At 35.8% G+C, this 11091-nt stretch overlaps 1 long non-coding RNA gene across 1 annotated transcript; it reads left to right on the top strand.

The window, feature by feature from the left end:
* Positions 1–5866: 5866 nt before the first annotated feature.
* Positions 5867–10004, top strand: LOC143557391 (uncharacterized). Its single transcript, XR_013139568.1, has 3 exons — positions 5867–5912; positions 9526–9582; positions 9701–10004. It is a non-coding gene; the product is annotated as an uncharacterized LOC143557391 (long non-coding RNA).
* The last annotated feature ends 1087 nt before the right edge of the window (positions 10005–11091 follow it).

Below are 11091 nucleotides of genomic sequence, written 5' to 3'. Positions count from 1 at the left end.
TTTGTATTTACTTGATTTTCTGAGAAACCTTTGATGTTGGTTCATAACTGGTTCTAAGAAATAAGAATAATGACTAAAAAGGATGTGAATGTGGATGGTGATGGTGGATGGATTGGAGAGATGATTTTTAATTATGTTTTAAAATATGTCTATTCTTTTATTTTTATTTATTAAATTAGTTATGTTAAATTAAAAACACTACCCTCATGTGCAGTGTACATGACCAGATTTAATGAGATCGTTAACAGGGTTATGACCAAAGGATATAATGTGTTAGAGTTTTTATACATCATTCAATCAATCGTACCCAGTGGAGTCACACCAATAGAAAAGCTAAAAGTATGGTCTAGGAAGGGTGGGATGTAGGCACACCGTACCTCTATCTAGTGGGAGGTAGCTTCTGGAGAGACCCGTAGCTCTAAAAAAAATATTTATGAGAGAATATAAGAGGAAATCAAATTTTAACAGTAATATAATTAATAATAGCACGTAGTAGAAATAATAATACTAATACATAAATAGATAATATATACATAGAAGAGGGTTCAAATAAAAAACAATTGTTTTGTAAGAAGTGTGAGAAGGCTTTAAAATAAAGCAAACCACCTAAATAGGAAACTATACCATGTAAATAGGAAACTATACAACTTTTAAAAACTACCAATCCCAACCACTAGATCCTAGATCCAATGGTCTACATCTATTCTTATGCTTCTCACAAAACTATTGTTTTTTTACGTTAACCCTACCCTATATACATATACATATACATATACATATACATATACATATACATATACATATACATATACATATACATATACATATACATATACATATACATATACATATACATATACATATATATATATATATATATATAATATATGAAAAAAATGTAATATAATGGTGTGTGATCAAATATAAGGTAAATATAAGCCCCTAAGGTATTCCTTTCCCCTTAAAAATCCTTAACTTTAATTCTACATCTCCAAGAATTCTTATCCTCAACCATGTCCTCGGAGAGGTTTAGATCTATCAAATCATGCATAATCCTCTCATCCCAAGTCAATTTAGGTCGGCCTCTACCCCTCCTCCCCTCTATAGTCATGTTTTCTACGAATCTAACAGGATTCGTCGTCTGTCTTCTCTTCGCATGTCCAAACCATCTCAATCCCCACTCTCTTATCTTGTCTGATATGTTAGCTACCTCTAATCTCTCCCTAAACACACCGTTACTTACTCAGTCTAACCTTATGTGCCCACACATCCAGCTTAGCATTCTCATCTTTACTACCTCCATCTTCCGCTCTTGTGCCTTCTTGATGGCCCAACAATATGTCCCGTATAACATTGCAGGTCTAATTGAGACCCTATAAAATTTTACCTTTAGTTTAGTTGGGAATCTATTATCGCACAATATACCTGTGGCCGCTTTCCATCTACACAATCCTACCTGAACTCCGATGGGTCACATCACTATCTAATTCCCCATCACTCTGAACAAACGATCCTAGATACTTAAACTTCGTTACCTGTGGAACCACTTGCCTTTCAATGGTGATCTGGGCGTCCTCATTATCATTTACCCCACCAAAATCACAATCAAGGTAATCCGTCTTAGAGCGACTAATCTTTAGACCTTTTGTCTCTAAGATTGTTCGCCACTCCTCTAGCCTCATGTTTAGATCGTTTTTTCTCTCAACAACTAACACAATATCGTCTGAGAACATCATGCACCATGGGAGTGTCTCCTGAATCAACTTTGACAACTCATCCAAGACTACTGCAAAAAGAAACAGGCTCAATGCTGGCCCTGGTGAAGGCCTACCGGTTGCTTCCATGATGAAGAAATCAGTATACTCCATGGGCGCACGGACACTTGTTGCACTCCTGGAATATATATCCATAATTATCTCCATATATTTCCTCGGGACCCCTCTACCCTCCAGGCACTCCCAAAGCACTTGTCGTGGCACACTTTCATACGCCTTTTCTAGGTCAATAAACACCATCTGAAGGTCACACTTCTCCCCCCCTATACTTTTCCATCAATCTTTTTATAATGTGTATTGCCTCTGTGGTGGAACGCCACGGCATGAAGCCAAATTGGTTCACCTTAACCTAAGTTTCCCGTCTAAGTCTAACCTTAATCACTCTTTCCCATAGCTTCATAGTATGGCTTATTAGTTTGATTACTCGGTAGTTACCACAACATTGGGCGTCTCATTTGTTCTTATAGATAGGGACTACGACGCTGCTCCTTCACTGGTCTGGCATCTTACCAGATTTGAGGATAATATTAAACAAAGTAGTTAACCACATGACTCCTTCTCCAGACACTTCCACACCTCGATGGGTATGTTGTTTGGGCCAACCGCCCTAGCCTTTCCCATCCTTCTAAGTGCATTCTGCACCTCTTCCCGTGTGAGCCGTCGGCAGTAGTAGTTATTCGGTTATTGTCGTTGAAAGGTTGTGTTGTCATATTCTTCTTGGTAAGCTCTCCAATTGTTCAACAGGTTGTGGAAGTAGGTTTGCCATCATAGTTTGATGTCTTGCTCCTTCACCGGTACATGCCCATCTGTATCCTTTATAAACTTCATAGGCCCTATATCTTTCCTTCTACACTCCCTGGCTTTGGCAATCTTAAACATAGCATGCCCCCCCTATTTTGTTTCTAAATGTTCATACATCCGTTTGGAGGCCGTGTTCTTTGCTGTCACACCCCAACCTACGGCGGAAATGCTGGAGCGAACTGATTGCTCACAGCTTTTGAAAGGTTACTATCATGCAACATTATAAGTTTTAATATCTATTTAATTATTTCAAACAAATATTCATGTATATCCAATTTATAAATAAACAATTACATTAAACATCCAAAATTAAGTTCATCTTTTCTCTAACATGCATCCTAAGTTGCTTCAAACAATCTTGATAATCACGTCACACAATAACCTGCATATTCGTTGAAAATAAAATAGTTTTTTCAACACAAGGTTGAGTGAGCAACACACCAGTTTAAACGTTCATATAGAAAATAAGTATTTGCAACAAGTCATATGAGTATAACAAATTAACCAAATGAACAAGTATAACTGAGATGTCGAGAAGCACAAAGCTATAACGACTGGTGTATGATCATACTAGACTGAGATTATGTTGGACCTCTCCGAATGCAGAAACATACAAAGCAAATAAGCACATAAACAAGTAAGGTATAAGTTGTTATCACATAAGAAAATAGTTACAGTTTTGTGTATAAGTATATATGAGAAATACAATTTACGCATATGTCCTCAAAACGTGGAAAACGAGTAAAAAGAGGGGAATGTGGTACTCACCTCAAAGACGAACCAAAGATGATTACGCTAATGAGAATACGGGAAAAGTCACACGCGAACGTTAGAGCCTAAGAGAAACGAGAATAACGGGTACGCTTAAGTAAGGATTAGTTATAAACACTAGTTAAATAATATAATAATATATATAAGGTTTTATTGTCTCAATTGATAAGATATATTAATATGTTGATTTATATGACTAAAAAGCTTAAATTGACAAAAATAATGCAAAAATGGGGCGGGGGGAATCGAACCCGCGCCGCCAGCCACCCCAGTCTTAAACATAACACTAACCTACTACTTTGGCTTGCACGTTGTTAGAAACACACAAAAAAAAGTTTATAAACAGCACAGACAAATATAGCCAGACGAGTGAAACCCTAGATGATTCAATCGTTTAATCCGGATTATAAACGATCAATTAACCATAGGGTTAATGATCTAGGCTCGGAAACGATTTTGACAATATGATCAATTACTTAGAAACGATGATCAATAGCACGTTAATGTGTATAGACGGACGACGACCATGGCAATTTGAATGGCCCAACGAACTAACGAAAAACAACTGAGTTGGACAGCCCATGAGCATTACATGGCAATTTGATTGTCCCAACTAATTAACGAATTACCAATGCAATGAAGTTTGTCGGCCCAATGAGCGTTACACGGCGTTTTAACCGACCAGACTAAATAACGAACTATCGGAACAAAATATGGGTAGTCGGAGTATCTTGTGAACCACCACGTTTGATTACTCCAATAAAATGCGAAAACAAGTTAATGAATGGATAGTAGGAGTGCCCATGGGTTCCATGGATTTTCTACCCAACTAACCATTTAAATAACGGAATGCAATAATCGGGAAAACCGAGTTTAACCCAAAACCACCGTGAATTCAGTTAAAATCAACCTAAGGTGTCGGTCATATGGCATTTATGGGTCTCGCTCGGTTCCATAGAGTATATGGTAAGAAAAAATGGAAAACTTTACATTATTTTTGGATCAAACTTTAGTTTTTAAGGCTGTAAGCTGATTATAATCTTCTTTTTGTGTAGGCATCAAGAGGATGACTGCAATGATGTTAAAAATTAAGGTATTTTCTTTCTATTTGTAATACTTCTCAATTCCAATCTTACGAATTTTGTTTTATCCTTAACTGTAAACGTTCTTTTTGGTTGAGTTTTTGCTTATGTTTGTTTAGATGGGTTGGGCTCACTGCTTGACCTACCCGACCCAAACTAAATTATTGAACCCGACCTAAGTCTAAAGCTAATTAAATAATACCCGAACAACCTAAACTGTGAAAATCGAAACCTGAGAATAAAGATGAGTTTGTATTTGCATTTAATATTTTCTTTATCTTAATCGATTACATAAATGGATCCTTAACTCGAGTTACGAGTTTCTTTTTTTTTCTTATTTATTTAACCCGATGTCGTTCTTAAATATAACCGGTAACTGAAACTGACCCGAATCGGGTTTAGGACTACACCGGGTCAGGTTTGGGTAGTTTAATTTACATTTAATTGGGTTCAAGTATGTTGGGTAATTTGGGTTTTGTTTACACGGTTTTTGGGTTACTTTGGTTCTGGCCGGTAATCAAGTCCGGGCTGGGTGGTTTCGGGTCAGTTTCGATAATTGACTATGCTTTTAAATGATAATGGGTTTAATAAAAAAGTAACATTGAAGATTTTTAAGTATCACATAAGTTGTGGTTTATCTTCAATTGCATTCTGTGATGCTAGATAAGCAATTTAAACTAACATACTTTAAAGTTATATGTGCTTTTATGCCTTACTTAACATGTTATAATTTTGTGGACAGCAACATAATTGCATTTAAATTCCTTCTGGTGGTGCATGTGATCCGAAAACGTCAAATGGAAAAGCAAACCCACAAAGGCATGCACAAACTGCTACCATATAGTCGACAATAGTGATGTAAATTTTGATATTCTAAATCGTTGTACATTTGTACCAATACTAGAAATATAAAAATAAAATGTCATCAACAAACTCCTGTGGTTTTGCTTTGTCACGAACTCTATAAGACTATCAAATCGTCTGGCCTTGCCCCCGCAACGTGGGGGTCAAATTAGTATTACTAGTTTGTTTATTTATATATATACAATATTGGGGGAATTGTGCTTCATCAGGTTGTACATGTTGCTGCTGTGGTTGTACAGTGCATTACCAGTTATGTCTAACTAAACGTTGTTTGTATTGTACTTTCTACACATTAAGTTGTATCTATTGTTCAAGGGTGTCCCTGTTGCACGTGTCCTTACCTACTCTCTCTTTTCTACGTGTCCGTCTTCTTCGTATGACATCTTGGGACACGTATTATTCACCTTTTTCATCTTCTCACTTTTATTTTAATGTCCAGGGTTTCAATGTCACCATCATCATCTGCCTTACACTTCTCTTCTCTCCGTCCTTCATTCTCATCTTCGTTCTCTACCAAATATTGGAGTTCGGAAACCTACCGCCATAGTGACACCTTCACCGAACACCGCACAGTTCTTCCTCTGATCAATCCACAACGCTTCAACTACAGATTTGTCTGGTAATACTTTTGAATTCGTATTAATTCACCAATCCATCGATTGACTACTTGATTTGTTTAGTTGATTATGTCGGCTATCATTTGGGAAACGTAAGTGGCGGTAGCGGTGGCCCGGTGGCCGGATTTACCGTTTTCTAATAGCGTTGGCGGCATTGGCCTTCGTCTGTCGTTTCCTGGTTCCGATTAGGAACCCTTGGTCGTGTTGGAGTGGTCATGGTGATAGTCTGTTGTGGTTGGTGATTGTCGGTAGTCAACATTTTCCATTATACTGTCGGTATTGTTGCCCACGGTCATATGTGGAAACTGTAGGCGGGCTGCCATTGTCGGTTCCGATTCGGAATCGGAACCATTAGTGGTGGTCGTGATTGTGTGTATTCAAACCTTTTCCACCTACTGTTGTTGGCGGCTATACAGCTGTCTGTGGCAGCAGTGGACCGTGATTGTGAGTTGGTCTTTTCCCGCTGCGACCTTGGGTCGGTTCGATTGATAGAGGGGAAAAGATTTATTGGTTTTGATTATTAGGTGAAAAAGTGACGTTTAGAACAATCTTTATTTGATTCCTATCTGACGTAGCGTGATGATAAAATTGGAAGTCAAACACGTTGATTCTAAGAATACCCGTGAAGAACTTCCCAAAACTCTCAAAAAAGATGTAGATCGTAAATAAAATAAATAATTGAACTTGTTGATTCACACAAATACCAAGATCAATTCTTCCAACTATCGTTGATTCATAAAGAATACCGACAATCAGGTCCTTCGCACACTAACACACACTGTGATAGAGTGGAAATGATTTTTTATATTTTCCAAAATTTATTTCTTTACATCACAAAATCTCAACTATTTAAAAGAAATAGAAAACTATTGGGCTTCTAATAATTAAACCAAAAGACATGAAATATTAATTATAAACTCTTATAATTCCATAACTCATGTCGTCATTAATTGGTAAACTTTTGATCTCCCCACATCATTCTCTCCACCTTTGAAAAAAACTTGCCCTCGAGTTTTTGTCTTTAAACCGTAGCTACCTGGGTCAAAGGGACCATTCATCCGATTCATGCTAAATACTATCACCACACCTTCACCTTTAGGAGTTACGTGTAAGGGCTCATCACAAATAATTACCACTTCATGCAATTCTTTTATATTCATGTAATCATCATTCACTTTGGGGCCCACCATATCAAGCTCAAACATAAAATATTTTTCTTTGACCTTCGAATGTGGGAAATAGTTGATAATTACGGTATGCAATTTCTTAAAATTTGCATCTTCATTTAACTCATTAATATGAAGTTTCAAAATAGTGGAGATACCATATATATGGAAGACAAATTCGAATCACCATTAACCACAATATCACCACCATTTTCTACCGTACCATCCCTTAAAATTTCAACATAAATACCTGAATAAATTGTAGACCACTCATGTTTTCTTTTTAAAATTTCAAGAACATCACCGGTTGCCCAACCATACCATTCCTCGTCCTCGTATTCATCAAACACGAGCCATGAATCATAGATATTGTTCCCCTCACAAGCCATATTGAGCCAGGAATTCGACTTTGATACCAACGGACGTAGCGTGATGATAAAATTGGAAGTCAAACACGTTGATTCTAAGAATACCCGTGAAGAACTTCCCAAAACTCTCAAAAAAGATGTAGATCATAAATAAAATAAATAATTGAACCTGTTGATTCACACGAATACCAGGATCAATTCTTCCAACTATCGTTGATTCATAAAGAATACCGACAATCAGGTCCTTCGCACACTAACACACACTATGATAGAGAGGAAATGATTTTTTATATTTTCCAAAATTTATTTCTTTACATCACAAAATCTCAACTATTTAAAAGAAATAGAAAACTATTGGGCTTCTAATAATTAAACCAAAAGACATGAAATATTAATTATAAACTCTTATAATTCCATAACTCATGTCGTCATTAATTGGTAAACTTTTGATCTCCCCACATCATTCTCTCCACCTTTGAAAAAAACTTGCCCTCGAGTTTTTGTCTTTAAACCGTAGCTACCTGGGTCAAAGGGACCATTCATCCGATTCATGCTAAATACTATCATCACACCTTCACCTTTAGGAGTTACGTGTAAGGGCTCATCACAAATAATTACCACTTCATGCAATTCTTTTATATTCATGTAATCATCATTCACTTTGGGGCCCACCATATCAAGCTCAAACATAAAATATTTTTCTTTGACCTTCGAATGTGGGAAATAGTTGATAATTACGGTATGCAATTTCTTAAAATTTGCATCTTCATTTAACTCATTAATATGAAGTTTCAAAATAGTGGGAGATACCATATATATGGAAGACAAATTCGAATCACCATTAACCACAATATCACCACCATTTTCTACCGTACCATCCCTTAAAATTTCATCATAAATACCTGAATAAATTGTAGACCACTCATGTTTTCTTTTTAAAATTTCAAGAACATCACCGGTTGCCCAACCATACCATTCCTCGTCCTCGTATTCATCAAACACGGGCCATGAATCATAGATATTGTTCCCCTCACAAGCCATATTGAGCCAGGAATTCGGCTTTGATACCAACGGACGTAGCGTGATGATAAAATTGGAAGTCAAACACGTTGATTCTAAGAATACCCGTGAAGAACTTCCCAAAACTCTCAAAAAAGATGTAGATCATAAATAAAATAAATAATTGAACCTGTTGATTCACACGAATACCAGGATCAATTCTTCCAACTATCGTTGATTCATAAAGAATACCGACAATCAGGTCCTTCACACACTGTGATAGAGAGGAAATGATTTTTTATATTTTCCAAAACTTATTTCTTTACATCACAAAATCTCAACTACTTAAAAGAAATAGAAAACTATTGGGCTTCTAATAATTAAGCCAAAAGACATGAAATATTAATTATAAACTCTTGTAATTCCATAACTCATGTCGTCATTAATTGGTAAACTTTTGATCTCCCCATATCACTATCTTGGTCATCAATTTAATATGTTATTGTTTTTTAGTTTTGTGAATAAAAGATTGGCCCTTCTAGCGATTGCTTCATTTCCTTGAATATGTGTGATGTTTATAGGTGTAGGAGGTTTGATGTATAATTTTGTTTTCAGGTTGTGGTGTGATTATATGAACGTGCATGCGATAAGTTGGTGATGATTTTTATATTCCATTGCTTAAATGGATAACAGAATCTGGGCAAAATGGTGTTGGAACTTGGAAGAATGGAATGCTCATCTAAAATTTAGAGTAACAGATTCCATGCAAGCTAAAGGGTTTCCCGAATTGATATTGATTCTTATGGACTTCTCCATCACTGTTTTTTTGAAGGTAAACAAAAAAGTCAACATTAACTGTAGCATTAACTGTAGTAAGTCATATGAATTCTTCTGTTACTTTAAAATTAAAGTTAGTTATTTTTTTTTTAAAATAGGTGGATACATATTTTTACCATACAAGCATTATTTGGAATAAGAACATGTAGGAGATCTAAAAAAAAAAGTTTTTGTAGATTGTGAAATTGAAATCAGGAAATATACAAGGTTTGACATTATTAAGTTAAAACAGTCTTATGTTTCAGGTAGTGACACTACCGACTGCATAGCATCTTGGATACTCGCTGATCGTGCCACTTTGTGTAAGTTTTACATGTTCAACGAATCTGAATATTGTTTATAATTTTTCTTATACATCAAACATTTGTATATTGTTATTGATTGATATATACATGATTGTATCACGTTGTGTTGTGACAGTCTTTTAAGTGTCATCAGGAGTAGTGGGAGATGAAAGTGACTGAATAACAAGGAACACGCTTTTGAAAGTTAAGAATGATGTTGGAGCAAATTAAGGTGTCTCGATTAAAAGGGAACTTGAATGAAAGTAAAAAAAAAGGACCCTGAGCTACTAATCAACCTTAAATTGTGGGAGTAATACAAGTAAATAAGTGATGAATAGCTTTGTTTGTGTAAAGATTTTTCCATATCTTGTTCACTAATGTTTTATAGTTTTTGTAAATATTGTAAATGTATGTGACATTCGTGTAAGTCAAAAGTTGGCTTAGCGAATTAAGTTATGCAAGCCACACGTGTAAACGGTTGTCTAAAACCCCGCCGTAACGCGGCGGGTCTACCAACTAGTGTATATTGAAAGAGAACCTTTTTAAGCATTGGGTGTTGTATCTTTGCTTAGGGGGTGTTTGGCCTAGCTTTTATTTTTTAGCTTATGCTTATATATAAAATTAGCTTATAGCTTATTTTCTTTTATTTGATAAGCTCTTTCTTAGTGTTTGGATTAGCTTATATTATACAAGTTGATTATGCGTCTTAATAAGTTGTTAAATCCACCATTCTTTAATTTGTTTTAGTAATAAGTTGCTTTAATATTATTAATCCATCTTCAAATGGTAATTTACCCCCTTAAACAAATAAGCTTCTTCAAATAAGCTAAAAAACCATCTTCAAATAAGCTTATCAAAATTAGCTTATATAAGCTTATAAGCATAAACTAAAAAAGCTAAACCAAACACTAAGTTAAGCTTATTTTATAGAAAAAGCTAAAAAAACTATAAGCTTTACTAAAAAAGCTAGGCCAAACACCCCCTTAATAGGTTGTACAAGTTCTTACCTTTCTTAATTTTTAAATTCTTTGGTTCGATCCATGTCCTCCCCGTCTTTTTTTTCTTTTGCTTTGATGTTTTTGTTGGTGGGGTCCGTTGCTTTGAAGGTGTCTTTATCTGCCGCGTGTCTTACACACGTGTTACTTCATTGGACCTCTTTTCACTCTCACACTCTTTACACTCACTTTCTCACCTACCGATTCTTTCTCTATTATTTACGAGATCGCCGGCATTATAAACGGCGACAGCGGACAGGAGATGAATCCGGTGTGGAGAAAGATAGAGAATTTGTGATAATAATGAGATTTTCAAAGCTCTGTGTAAAGCAGCAGGTTGGTGCGGGTTGTTCTTCCTGACGGTGCCGCGTTTCAATTCGCAAGGTACGATGTTTTTTGTTGTCCGGTTTTTGTCTAATTCATGGATTTGTTTTGTTAGATCTAGGCTTTATGAACTCTGATGTGCGGTTTTAGCTTTCTATTTTTGTTCTTAAATAGTTTATTCATGGGGCTGATTTGTGAAAATGTTGCT

The sequence above is a fragment of the Bidens hawaiensis genome, unplaced genomic scaffold (assembly GCF_021521415.1).
Source record: "Bidens hawaiensis isolate Kalapana, Puna unplaced genomic scaffold, B.hawaiensis_p1.1 tig00018953_1, whole genome shotgun sequence".
Lineage (NCBI taxonomy): Eukaryota > Viridiplantae > Streptophyta > Magnoliopsida > Asterales > Asteraceae > Bidens > Bidens hawaiensis.
Note: the sequence above shows the minus strand (reverse complement) of the source record. Positions and strands in the feature narration are given on the sequence as shown.